Here is a 15,486-nt window from a genome sequence, read left to right as displayed (position 1 = left end):
GTTTCGACGAACTTTTTTTGTTGAAAATTTCTGAAGAGTAGGTAACCAATAAGAATTTAGTAACCTGAAGAAAAATGTAAATGGTCTGACTTTTACTTTCATTAATAGGATACATATTCATATATTTCCAACATATATGTTACCGACAAAAGAGCATAGAAGGCGGGAGGTTACTTGGCTTCTAATTTCATTATTATTAAACTGAAATTTTCTAAAAACAATCATTAAGTATTTAATTGCATAAATGAAAAATGTAATGATTTGAATTTGAAAATCCCGCTAAAATTTGAAAAATGAACTTGAGTAAAAAATCTAAAATGTTCTTAATGATCTGGTGTTAGATTTAATAATTTTGATAAATGAAATAAATTGATTTTAAAAAGAATAGAAAAAAAATAATTATCTGAGTAAAAACTTAGATGATCTAATCTTATGACTCATTAGTTTCAACGCCCATAGTTTTAATAAATATTAAATCCACAGTTTTCCGATGGCGCCGACAATGACGAGAGGATCAAGATCAGCAGCCAGCAAATTAAATAAAATAGTGAGAAGTCGAACTAATCGTTCTCCATTAGATTAATTTTTCGGTTCGTGGGTGGGCGCCACAAAAGTCGGGCGTCTATATCGCATGTTATAGCCGAATCCATTCTTCATTTTCGTCCCACTCACTATACATACACACACTAAAATAAATTTTTCTTCATCTCGATACAAAGGCTCATATAAACAATGACTAGGGCTCGGTTGTTTTCTTCTCCCCACGACGCCAGACAATTCGTTCCTGACTACCGTTTACAAATAAATCTCCTTAAATTTTTAATCCCATTAAAATTCATCTCTATCATGCATTTTTGCATCAGCTTTGCTAAACGGGTCCAAACAAAAATAAAAATAAAAAATTCAAAATGAAAGGTAAAAAAAAAAAAATACAAGTGACGAGGATTTTTTTAAAGAAAGTGTCGAATGAAAAAGATGAATTACTAAAATAAATAATAAACATAAAAGAACGATTGAAATAGTTTTTAGCCCACGTGCGAAAAAAGAGCAGCTAGATGTCCATTGTAACTGTCCTATGGACAATGGTCAAGCTGGATACACTGGGTTCTGGACACTGGGGATCTCAACTTCTCATTCTTTAAATTTAACACCCGAACAGAAAGAAAAACATCCCAAATAAAATATATGTTTCCGGCATCACCTTTTCGTATCCAACACAAATTATTATTATTTTTTTTATTATTACTATTATTATCACTATATATATTAAGTTCATGCCTAGATAAATAATTGCATTGTAACTAAAAATTGTGACGAATCATCCGAGAAAAAATGGCCAATAAATATAAACTTACTATGAAGTTAAAGCAGCATTAAATAGGTTACTTATTTGTTATTTTTATAAAAAGGCCATCGGAAACGTATTAAATCACCGATTTTATCTCGGCATTTATCGATGAAAAGGATGAACCCTAACAAGACTAAACCTAATCTGGCGTAAGCTTTCGTTTAAAAATATACGATTGATTCCGTGAACAACGAACGGATTTATTGAATTTGGTTGAATATTAGGTGACCAAATTCTCGCACGCGATCCTTTGGATGGACGCGTGCCTGTAGAAAAAAACATGTTTCTAATGTATAATCGGTTGGTTTAGTTGATGACACTAGAAATGGAAATTTTTTCATTGTGGGAATCCAAAGACTACTCTGGATTGTGGGTTTTGTTGTGCAAAAGGATTCGGACACGTGCTTGTGATCGCATTCACATTTTTACATTTAGTTCTTTGGGTCGAATGCATCAAAACTGGTATTGGTACTTGTAATTGTATACCGAGCAGTTGTTTGACCCTTTCGGACGAAATTACTCAGCATGAAAATTTTCAGAGCTTCGGTTTTCTTTAGTGAGTTTTATAAGGTGCAATTAGGGAGGATACAATTAGGGGTTATTATGGGATTTGGAATTTAGTCTTTTAGAAATTTTTTTTAGATTAAAGGGTAAAATTATTAGTAAAAATTATTAATTTTTACATCAAAAGGAAATATCAGTTACTTAAAACTTTTAAGGAAATGTCGTTTAAGGTCTTCTGAATTGAAGCCATTTAAAATAAACCGAGTCTTTATAAAATATCTTCTTTTTTTTTTTTACTAAAATTTGTGGGTACCCCGTTTTGTCCAGCCCTTCTCTAAGAGTAATTTTTAATAAATAATTTAAGAGTGGAAAATTCTTGTTTTTAAAATTTTACTGCATACTCATGAACGTTATTGACTAATGAGGTTTAAAATAAAATGAATAAAGTTAATTGAAGAAAAAAAAATGAATTATGCAAATAAATTGAAGAATGAAGTTTAAGTGATTTGATTAAGTCAAAGTAAAGAGGGCAACGTACTTGGCGAAGCCACAAGATCCTTTCCTGGGCATTTTATATTTTTTTGGTTGCGCACAGGAAGAAAAAGGAGAGTAGACGTTAGTAGAAGAGCCCTGCTGATGTACCGTGGCTACGTACGCTTTAACGTCTCTGCTCGGGGGATGAGACGCGGTACAAAGAGTATTATATGTACAAAGACGTAAAGCGAAATGGGAGCGAGATATCCGACAGGGTTTGCGGATGAATGGAGGAGGAGAAGTCGGCGTTGGCTCTCAGAGGTAGAGAAAGGCATACACTGGCACAGAATGAGTAACTGAGCATAGTAGTCGTAGTAGTAGTAGTAGTATAGTAGTACAGCGGAAAAGAAGGAGGAGAAGTGGGAGGGGGAGGAGAATAAGGATGAGGATGAGGATGAGGAAAAAATAAGAGAATGATAAAGGTCTGACGGGGAAGAGGAAGAGGATCAGGAAGGAGGTGGAGAACTGTTGGACTTGCTGAGTAAAGGATCTAAAGCCAGAATGATCCACACGTACTTCTACATGTGTGTTGCACACTACACAGATATATATAGAAGACCGCGGACGCGGACGGGTTTGCTGTAGATACACAGAGAGTATACGTACGGGAACTAAACCGACCAAACTTGATTTAATGCCTCCGGACTTTGCCGAGGAGTTCGAGCACTCTCTGTTACTTCTTCTACTACTGCTGCTGCTGCTGATGATTCTACTTTGAAAGGTTTTTGCTCTTATTTTCCTTTGTACAACACAGGTTACTGAGATACGAGAACTCGCTCATTCATTCCTACGAGCTACTACTTCTAGTACGATGTAATCGTTCTTTATACAGGTTCAACTATTTTTATTTTTATATTTGTTACCATTAGAAATACTTAAATATTTCTGAACAATTTCAAGGAAATCGCAAACCGTTGAAAACAAAGCATTCATAAGCATTTTTTTCAACGATTTTTAATGCAAACCCTGGCTAAACTACCGAATATACACTCGCTAAAACCAAGTGCGTTACAAGTGTATTATTTAAACGCATATTACATGTGTTCTATGTTTGAGGCCATAAGCAAAAATATAGTTTTTTATAGTCACTTAAAAATGTTTCATGGTGTGTTAAATATCGATAGTTCACTTGTAACGTTTTAATGTTATTTGGCAAGTGTGTTAACTTCGACTACATACTTAATTTTAGAGAGCAACAAAAATATCCTTCAACAACTTTGTAGCCAATAAAATTTTCTACAAAAGAGATCCTTGTCAATTATTCTATACATCCAATACTTTCAAAGGTATAATTTTTAAAATTGCACGCAGATAATTTTTGAATAAAAATTACCCATAAAGTTTGGTACTGTAAGGACACCTAGCCATGGCTACTGCAGTAACTAAATTTTGACTATGTTGATCGTAGAAATTGCACTTGATTTACATGCTATCGAGTTGTATAAGAGAGGGAGAAGCAAAACGAGATTCTTAAGGAAATACCAAGTTTTCGAGGACTCAAATACACTAAATCTTTTTCAAAGTAAATAGAAAAAATTTTCAGTTACCGTTAGAAAAAAAATATTTGGATTTTTGCGGGAAAAATGGCGTACTCCCTGAAAAAGATAAAAAAAAAGTTCTCGATTTTAAATGAATTTGATTAACAGGAGTTCGCACTTTTCTCTCTATTACACTCAAGTCCACGAACGGTACTATTTTTGTTGCACTTGTACAGTAAATGGAAACTTTGGCCGAGTTTTTCTCTTAAACAATCGAATGATGTGAAACAATTAAAGTGCACTTTGCTAGATTAGACAGTAATGCATCAAAGAGCGGTCCGTGTTTTGTATTGAGAGATTTTGTTTCCGAAAACAACCCAGCCGAAAATATCTGATAACCCTTGTTGTTAAATTTTTTGTAAGTAATTCACATGAAGAAAAATTATATTTTACGTGATTATTGGATACAGAAGAAAAATAAAATTTTAATAGTTTTTATCATAAAATAAAAGCCAATAATATTTTCCAACTGATAGTTGATTTTTGAAAAAGTTTAACAAAAAAACTTCAAAATAACGCTCAATTATAATTACAAAAGTAATTTGGGAATGTTTAAAAACCATTTAAAATATAAAATTTGGGGGCCATCCCCTTTTGTCCCCCTTCCCCTATTTTACAATGTACATGGGAAAAATTTAGGTATTTTCCACATGTCCTCACAATATCATATTTTTGGGTAATTTTTACTAAAAATTCCTCTGCGTGTCAAAACACAACTGTAATTTTCTAATTACTTTTTGCGTACATCCAATAGTTTAAATTCGAAATCACTACACTGTAAAAAATTTGCGGAGTGAGCGGGGGTCGAATCCAAAGTGAATGCGGAGTAGATGATTTTTTATTTATTTAACTCCCTCGGAGTGAAATTTACTCAGGAGTATTTTAAAATTAGATCTCCAGATCGGAGTGGGTATGGATTGAAATAAACTCTACGACACTTCAAAATAACTTTGCTAAAAAAAACTTCTTATTCACCCCATTTGCGGAGTGATTTTTTTTAAACATCAGGTGATTAACTCAATTTGTGTTCAAGATAAAGTCCGTAATTACTCCGAATTTACTCCCGATTTTTTACAGTTTAGTTATGTCGTCCTTGAAATTGTGATTGTTGTGTTTATTTATTGTATTATGCTTGATGAAGTTCCAATAAATGAACGAAACGAAACGTCTCTAATAATCAACGCTGTAATGTTAAGTAAATTGTAAAATTTTCTAAAAAATAATTTTCAATGAAAAAGAAAATATAAATGTTTCAGTATTTTATATGTTATACGAGTAAGTAATATATAGGTATATAGGTTTTAGCTTACAAAGTGCATTGAAGGAAGAGCAGCGTATATAAGCTAAGGATATACACGATGCACAGACAGGAACTTGGTCCAGAGTAAGCGATCCTGCGTAGCGTTGTTCCCAGGCTCTCGAGCCGTTTGCCGAGTCCGATCGTATCTTAGCAAGGATTTATTGTTTGGTAAATCATTTAGTCGCTGCCAAGCTGCCGCGGGCGGCCGCGAACCAAACCCAATACTGACGGGCCGCACTTGCTCTCTCATTCGTATGAAAGACTTTCGACCCTTTTTTTCGTTTGTATCTCCTCTCTCAATATATTTATTCCCTTTTTTCTATACTCACATTATATACATTACATCACATTATTTTATTTTATACCGTCTCCTTCAGTACTCGAGTACTTTTAAAAACCTCCTTCCCACTTTATCTCCCTCACTCTTCACCCCTTTAGACTCAGATTCATTTAAATTAACATAAATACACTATTTCTAAATTGCACCTATACTTAATTTTACTCAAATATTTTATTTCACTCCATTTACTATTATGTAATTAATTTAAATTATTAAACTTGTCATCTGGTTACAAGCTATACTATTTAACTCGGCTGAATGCCCACACATGACACGATTTAATAGCAAAAATGAATCAAAGATTTATCAACCCGACACTTTGGAATTTAATTCTCGCATGCACTATTCGTTGCGTCACACGTGTTTAGATATTGCGATACTAAATTCATAAAAAATAAAGAGAAATGATTAAGAAACGAGTTATTAAAGGACCTCACGGTATTGAAATCTTTAAAAATTAAATGATTAAAAAATATATGAATAAATAAATAAATAATTAAATACAAATAAATAAACGTGTATATCCAGCTGATAAGTTTTAAATATTATATAGGAAAAAATTATAAAATTGTAAACAGGAAAGTCAGCTAGTAGAGAAGGCAAAACTTTCTAATATGATTTCCATTTCTGGAACTCAGTTAATATTAATATTTATTTATATATATCTGTATATATATATTATTACCTTGATACATAATGATTTTGTCTCATAAAATTTTTTTTTTTTCGCTAAGATAACGTTATTTCACTTTTCAGTGTGTAATTAATCTTTTAATTAAAACGAATTATTAGCGCTGCTTTTACCAGGGCAGGAATCGGTTTCCAGTTTTCAAGAATTCATGAAGGGCTTTCATTTCTAACAAAAACATGCGTAGAGATGATCCAGGAAAAATGGAGGACAGTTAAGTTTTTTTTTTTTTTTTTTTTTTTTTTTTTTTTTTTTGAAATAATCAATTTAAATCGACATTTGTTACTTGTGCAATTATTTTCCAGCATTTTTAAATGCCCATGCTTATTTTTAAAGAATGTTTTAACATAAAAATATTTCCCACTTTGTAAACTGGCGGAAATTTCTGCTCAAAATATATATAGGAAAGTTACTATGAGTCATAAGGATTTTTCTATATTTCATAATAATTTTTACAAATCAACCAAGTAAAATATTTTTATGTTGACATAGTACACTTTCCTATATGTGACATATAGTAGTTTTTTTTTAATTATATTATCGATAAAATTCTTATGTAAGCAACATTATGAATGTGCGTTATTCCTTGTTATAGAATGTATCATAACTGTATTCAATAATCAAACAAATATTGGTTCTAGTGAACTTGACTCTGTTTATGATAAACATAACCATGTGAGTTATTAGTTCATCGTAATTCTTGGCAACCTCTGAATGTATTGGGTGCCCAATTTTAAAACACAGTAACTGACAAAAAAAAAGTTTTTAAATGTGAATTGAATCATGTTCACAAAACACTACTGGAACTAAAAATACTGAAAAATCGATTTTGAAAAATTTGTCCCTGACTGTTTTGAAATTGGGCAGCCGTATAGACATATGTACTTTTTATGCATTTTTGATACCAATCGATGACATCATATTTTAAGAAGTTATGATGTTACTTTAAAATTTAGTGTAGACAATTATACACGAGGCTTGAAAAGTCCTACTTTCCACCCAAGGTGTGTAATGCCCTATTTTTCTCCGTACACCAATTGAAGCTCGTAATTGCTCTAATGCTTACTTTATGCAGACTCCAAAATCAAAGATATAAATTAATTCATTCTATTCTAATAAGTTTAGTGTAACCAAAAACATCCGTACACGCGGAAAAATTTTTAGTAAAATTTACCCAAAATTACCCTTGTATATAAAAAGTTTGATTCTGTGAGAGCATGTGGTAAATATCTAAATTTTTCCCATGCACATTTCTGAAATATATTATTCGACAGCATGTAAATCAAGTGCAATTTCTACTGACATCATAGTCAAAACTTAGTTACTTGCTACATATCCTTACAATACCAAACTTTATGGGTAATTTTTACTCAAAAATTATCTGCGTGTAGATATACTCAAGATTTTCTTAAATTGTTAGAATTATGATCATGATTTCCACTAAACTTTTTCTACGCGCAGAAAAGTAGGCCTAAGAAATTCACGAATGTTTATTATACCATCGATTAAACTTTAAACAGGAAATTACCTTAAAGAACTTCAAGGTTAGATTATCCAAAAAAAGGTTATTGAAGCCCATAGACTTTTTTTGAAACAAGCAAAAATTTGGAAGATTTTTTTGCGGTGGTTTTTTAAGGATTACTCCGGAACAGTTCCTGTGTATGATTAAAAATTTGAAGTTCAGATCTGAAAATTAGAAACTTGAAGCTACAATTTGCTTTTTTTATATTTGCTGTGGCATTTTCCCCCGAGCTACAGCATGTTGAAAACTGTTTGAAAATTTAAAATTTTTTTTATCCTTTAATTTCTGCGAGTAGTGTATTATGCTACACTACAAAACATATTCTGCACTTAAAACATTGATAAATTGCAATAAATATTAAGATTAAGGAATTATAGTAGAAAACAAAAAATTTCTCGAGACATACAATAATAATTATAGTGCAGCATAATAATTTTTTGGCGACTCAAATTCCTACTTCAAGTTTGGTCGACAGCATAAAATTCGTACAATTTTTGTCTCCATTTTTCTCCAAGTCTATTAATATAGTCGAAGAAATTCAAGACAATAAGTCATACTAATTCTGTACTCACCTAAATCAGAGCTTTTGAAAATATCTCAAGAAATCACAATTTAATTCTATGCAAATTTTAAAAGCTGAACCTTTATAATGTATAACTTTATGCATGTATATAATATTTTTACAGTAATTAACTTAAGATACCTTGAACAAGGTATCAATTTCAATAAAATACTGGTTTTAAAAATATTAAAATATTTATAAAAAATAAAATAAATAATTGAACTAATTGGCATTGATGTCAAAGATACAAGTAAAAGTAAAATAAAATAAAGCAGTTGTTATAGTTAAAGCATTTAACTTGCTGATTTGAGATTGTCCAATAATATTAAATTTAACCGGGTGTATATAATAAAAGAAACCATGCAGAAGGACGTCGTTATAACACACCCGTGTAACATATTATACGAGGATAAGGATTATGGAAATTTATTAGCACTATCGTGACTGAAGAGCGTGTAATCTCGCAAGGAATTTCGAAAGCTTTCGTCTTTAAATATTTTATTTTTTATTTTTCGTTTGATTTGTAAATGCACTTGGCTCCTGAAATCCAAATGCATAAAGTATAGATTTTATTTTATTAATTAAATATTATAATATTTATATTAAAAAAATAATAATCAGTTATGTGAATTTCGGCGAAAGTTAAAATTGAGGCTCGTGTTGGCGCCCAGTCATTGTAACTCCGCCTATTCTAAAAAGATGGTCTAATTTGTTGAACAAAATCTACTCGCGTGTCCCTGTCATTTACTTTGGAGACGGTATAACTTAAAATTTGTCTAGGTCTAGACTATTTATTATAGATACGTACGAAAGATCTATATGGATCTATGGATCTGTGGGGTGTCTATAGATATGTTATTTTGAGATTTAGACATAGACCAGTAGTTAGGAGACAAAGAGGAAGTGCCGGCGCGAGCCAGCACTTAAGAATCTCAATGACAGGATTGAGAATGCTACGGACACTCTTGGCTACCCGAGAAAGCATCACCGGGCTTAAAGAAGGACGAAAAAATTATGGTGAATTGACGAAATGTGTATAAGTACTACTGCTTGCTCACTTTTGAAAGGATCGGTCTGTTTGAGGAAACCAAGAAGGGAGGAGTAAAATAATGATTATACGGCTTGGGCGATTAGTTTTTTGCTCGAATGACATAGAATTTGCGACTATTCTTGACCGACTTTAATATAGGCTTGCGTTACTGTCGGTTCAGTAATTGCGAAAGAATTAATTTTTTTAAAATACTATATTGCATTTAAACACTTCTCTAACCAACTATTTTTTAAGTGATATATACTTTTTTTTTTTTTTTTTTTCAAGACAGTTAGGAATTTGTCAAATTTTTTTTTTTTTTTAACTAAATACCTTTTTAACTTGACTCGCGTAGTTTTGATAAAATTAAAAAGAAAAATCTTTTAGTTTGTACAAAAAATTAAATATTGAACTTCATAGATATTCATAAATCTAATTAAGACAATTATTGTTATTATTACTCTCAGAGAATTTTGTGATATTTTTTACATAAAAAATTTATAGAAAAATTACTATAGTAGGGAAGGGGGGCATAGTGGTCCCCCTAAAGTTTTGGATGCCTCAAAATATTTTGAGGCAAAATGGACCCCCCAAAATTTTTGTTCAAGTTGAATGATTCAAGAATAAGGAACTCCTGCAAAATGCTTGAGATTGTGGTTTAATTTACTTTTGATTCGTCTAAATAAAAAAATTCTCTCGACAATTATACACTAGGTTTGGAATGTCACTTTTCTACCTTGATGTGTATTATACTATCAAAATGAAATAAAATAATAATCGAATTTTAGTAGATTTCTTAGAGGGCCTATGTTGCCCCAAATTAGGATGTTTTATTCTGTGTATGTATGCGTACGTGTGTGCGTGGGTATGTGTGTGCGTGTGCATTAGCTTAGATGGTAATCATTATTTGGGCTGATAGTAACTAATACCATTAGGTTATTAAGAATTACGATGTTTATAAAAGTAGAAATTATTTAAGATAGTAAAAATTATAATTTCTGATTATCATAAATAATTTGAAATTTTATTAGGGGAGACCGGGGCAAGACGGCGCACCTGGGGCAAGAAGGTCCACCTCAAAAATTAACCAAAATTTTTTTTTTCTTGTTTTCTTTTGATTATCACAAATTCAGATTATTTACTCATTTTTAGCCCTATACGTGAACCTAGGGTCAAAATGAACCACTCAAAAATTCTAAAAAAAAATGTATTTCATATTATTATAACCTAGTCATGATTAATCTAATAGAAATATCATTTTTTGGTTAATTCTATGGATTTTGAGTAAAATAGAGCGTTTGAAAAAGTTAAAAATATCAATAATCAATTTTCTATTCAATAAAAAAATAATTATTAATCAATTAAGTTATTTTTTATTAAATAACTTTTGATTTATTCATATAATTTGTTATAGAATCCAACAGAACAATTATAATTATTATATGTAACATTATGAATAATATATTTATAAAATTAACAACATTAGCTATTAAAATGTAACAAAAATACTTTTTTAGGTATTAAATTTAATTTAAGTGTACTATAAATTAATCCTCACAACATTCACAAGTGTACATATCGGAAAAATATTCGTCAACTCCTGCACAGGTATCATGAGTCCATTCTTTACATTTTTGACATTGAATCCATGATTCTTTTGATTCCGAATACAGTCCATGACAGGAGAGACAGTAACAATCGTTTGGAAAAAAATTAAAATACTCAATTTCTTTCTACAGAAGTGAACAATTTACTCGTAATATATCAAAAAAGGTTATTTCGAGTAATATAAAAGTAAATACAGTTGTTAAAGAAAAAAATGTAAACATTTATAACGCGGGAAATTTTTTTACAATTAAAAAAAAATTTTTTTTCATTTTTTTTCGGAGGGAGCCGTCTTGCCCTAAAAAAAAAAATTTTTTAGGAGCTTCACCAAAATTTTGGTGAATTGAGTTAAAGTTGGACGAGAGTAAATCGACTCGATGGTTAAAAGTCACAAAGAATAATAATCGGCTTAGGTGGGCCGTCTTGCCCCGGTCTCCCCTATATAGTTGGTAGATGAAACCATTTAGATTGTTTATTTAATAATTCAAATGATATTTTCTACTATAAAATTCAGTTTAAAAATTGTACTCTAACTTGATGATAACTTTTACCATAAAATTCTCCTTGTCTAGCTAACATACGTAATCGCTTAGTAACAACAAAGTGTAAGCATGTTTATTTTTAAAAATAAATTATAATTTAACACTTCAAAAAATAAAGTCTTCCTCAGTTAAAAAAAAGTTAACAGCTAAGGTAAAAGTCCTAGTACCCGATCACTCCATGTATTTGTATATACATATTTAGTAAAATTTAATAAATATAAATATATACAGAAACATAAGTGTTCGGGTACTAGTTCCCTAATCGGATACTAGGTCTCTCAACTTACTACGGAAAATAAAATATAAAATGCCGAAACCAGTTTAAATGCTATTAAACTTTCAAATTATTTAGTTACTATTTCTTAATTAATTATTGTAAAAAATTTTTTACTGTTTTCCAAACATGAAAACAATTTTGAACAAAATGCTATTTTATTTCTAATAATATCAAATTTATTTAGTTTGTTTTTTTTCAAACATTATGTTTTGCATTTAATATCTATAACTATAGTTACATTTTTTGTGTTTTATGAGCTTTTCAAAGTTAATACTCCAAGCGGACTCAATTTACTCCGTTGTTACACAGGTTTAACACCAGTATTTTAACACCGCATAATTACGCCTCCTACACCGGTGTAATTTCATTTCAACACCGGACGAAATTAAAATGAGTCCATTTTTAACACCGCTTTTTTTACAGTGTATGTATGATGCATACATAAATATACAGACACATACAAATGTATAGCGTCGGGTGGGAGACAGCGTAGCTCGTAGCGGGGGGTCAAGATTCAGGGGAAATTCCAAGTTAATGAAATCTGACTAAATAGACTTCGACTGTATATTCGAGACTTATCAAGAATTTCGAGGTGTCCCACCGTTACATAAAATTTTTAGGTAATTTTTATTACACTGTGAAAAATTTCCAACGAATTTTACTATGGGTGCATTGTAACTCCGGACCATAAGAAAACAGGTACAAAATTTACAAGAGTACCATAGTAAACGTATGCGCATAGGTCCCAATCGTGTCGTCTGCGCATACCGTTTACTATGGGACACTTGTAAAATTTGTACCAGTTTTCTTATGGTTCTGTATTACAATGCACCCATAGTAAAATTTGTTGGAAATTTTTCACAGTCTATAAAATTTTCTGTGTGTATGCTTGAAAAATGTAATCAGAAATAATTTTATAAATGGAATTATGTACCTGAAGATCCAAACGTTTTTCGCGAAACAAAAATGAAAAAAATTGATCTACTTTAACTATTTAAGGGCTAGTAGTACCAGAGGTTGGGGGTGGCCTGCAATTTTCCGCTGACATACCAGCATCTATATACGAAACACTTTAGAAATTTAGTCATCCAGTAAATGTTTTACTTTCCAACTTTTTTTTTTCATGTTGCGCGAAAAGTATTACGATTTTTAAGTACATATGGAATTAACGATCACGAAAAAAAAATTTTTTTGTTCCATACAATGTCTTTAAAATTACATGAAAATCATCTCATTGAAATCCTTAATATTTAATATTTATTTTATTTTAATTTTTGTTATAATTAAAAAATGAAACTTTTACTCAATGGATAATGAGCTGTCATTAAAGTTGTCAAGAGTTGCATTTATGAATGTCGTTATCACAAAGATATTCAGTAATTATGGACGATAATAATGAAGAAAAAAAAAAATAAGAGATGGAAAATTTATACTTGAAGAAACAAATACAAGTTGGGCGTGTTTCATGTTCGCAATAACATAATGGTCAATGTAAGTGCAAGCAGGCGAGAAGAAGTTACGTGAAAGACGCAAGTTAAATAATATAATGAGCGGGCTAAACGTCCTTAAGTGTACTTACACGCAAGTGCGTTCCAATATAATATCTTTAAAATACTAATAATGATAATGATTCCAAGAGTAAGAGGAAGGAATAAACTTTGTACGGGAAATGTTATTCCGAGTACATAATTTAGTATAGTCCCAATAACTTTCATGTAATTTCTCCTGGCAAGCAATCATGCTTAATGGTAATCACTCTTTACTTACGTGTCGTTTGTTTATTTCAATTTCGTCTCTCATTTTGTCCTTAGTTAAAAATTTCTTCTCAATATATTTTCATTTCAATAATCATGAATAACCTTAAAAAGAAAAAATTACTACATTATGCACATGTCGATTGCGTCAAATTAGTTAAGCAGAATCATAAAAAAAAATTACAGTATCTAATAACCCATTGCTATAAAAAGGGAAAGTGATATTTATTGTTTAATGAACTAATACATAACATATATTTATGCTTGCACATAAAACAATTAGCTAAATACTCGAGATTTTTTTATTGCATTATAATATTTATTACTGAATTTATTTAAAATATAAATAATTATTTTACGTAATTCATTTTTATTCGTAATAAAATATAATTAGAAAATGTTATCGTTACAAAAAAATGAATTGATAATTAAATAAGTAAATTAGTCTAAAGAAAAACACCGGAAAAATTATAGTCAAATACACATAAACATACACGGAAAAAAATAAGTGCTGCAACGAGACGCATCCTGTGGGAGCGACAGGACAAAATCCTGTTGCAGTAACAGGATATTTCCTGTGAAATCAACAGAATAAGAAACAATTTTTATATGACAATTTTTTATGTCCGTATAATAAAATTTTAAAATTTGATAGAAAATCGATTTAGAAATTTTTTCAAAATTTGAATTTTCTTTCAAAATTTGATTTGTTTTAAATTTTTAAATTTTATTATACTAAAAAAAGATAGCCATCCGGCCTTATCCGGAATGGAAAGGTAAATTTCTTATATATGTAAATACAATAAAGCTACCATAGTGTAATCAATACTTTTTTTGTAAGCTTAAATATGAATTTCAAGGAAAAGGGTTATGCCTTATTATTTAGAAGTTATTAGAAGACTAAGCTGCAAAAATAAGCTTTTTTTGTTTTTTGTAAAATGTTCGATATCATCAAATTGTAAGAAAAGATGTTTCAAAAAATCAAGCATTACAGTGAAAATTAAAGCTAATCATTTAAATTTAAAGATACTTTTTACAGAATCGAGTTATCATTTTCGGTTCAAAAGTTATTTTAGGATAAAGTCAGAAAATTCATTTTTATGAAAATCAGAAAAAATTTCAAACACTTACAACTTCCAAACTAATCGACCGATTTGGCTCATCTTGGAATTTGATCAAGGTAATTGTCCAATAAATATGAGTATAAAATTTCATTAAGATCCGTTAAGAATTGCGGGCGCTATCGTTATGACAAGACGCGTTATATTGTATATATACATACACACATATATAAACTTTTGAGCAGATGGTATTTTTTGACTCTACTAGGTAAAATAAGATATATGGTGGCAAAATTCTTTGATAATTCGATCATGAGACCCATTGCAATAGGCCGATTTCTGAAAAAATCTACCTAAAAATAATTGGTAAATGAAACTTGTTTTTTATCCTGTTGCTGTAACATGAAAATTCTGTCGCTGCAACAGGATTGTGTCTTGCGTCCTATTGCAGCAGCTATTTTTTTTCGTGCAATAATTAATTTATTATTATTATTTTTTAAAAATTCCAATCAAAATTCAAATAAAAATTATTCAATCTTAAAAAATCTTTATAATTTTTTTTTTATAACAAATTTCATTCTTTACAGATCAATTTTTATTTATCAGTTTATCGTATCATTAATAAATCACTTAATTTTAATTAAAAGTATCTAATGGTTTATAAGGTAAAGATATGATACCATTTAGATTTTAGCGTCTTTGAACTTTAATTCTAATTAATCTTTCACAAATACGACAAATTATGTCTCAATACATTTTCACAAATAATATAAATTACTATTATTATTGAAAAATTAATTTATGGATGGAACTAAAACAATTATTTGAAAACAAAAAAAAAAAAAATCGAGCAAAGAACAAACAATAGTAAGAAAATAAAA

This window comes from Microplitis demolitor, chromosome 10 (assembly GCF_026212275.2).
Source record: "Microplitis demolitor isolate Queensland-Clemson2020A chromosome 10, iyMicDemo2.1a, whole genome shotgun sequence".
Lineage (NCBI taxonomy): Eukaryota > Metazoa > Arthropoda > Insecta > Hymenoptera > Braconidae > Microplitis > Microplitis demolitor.
This window is presented reverse-complemented; position numbering follows the sequence as displayed.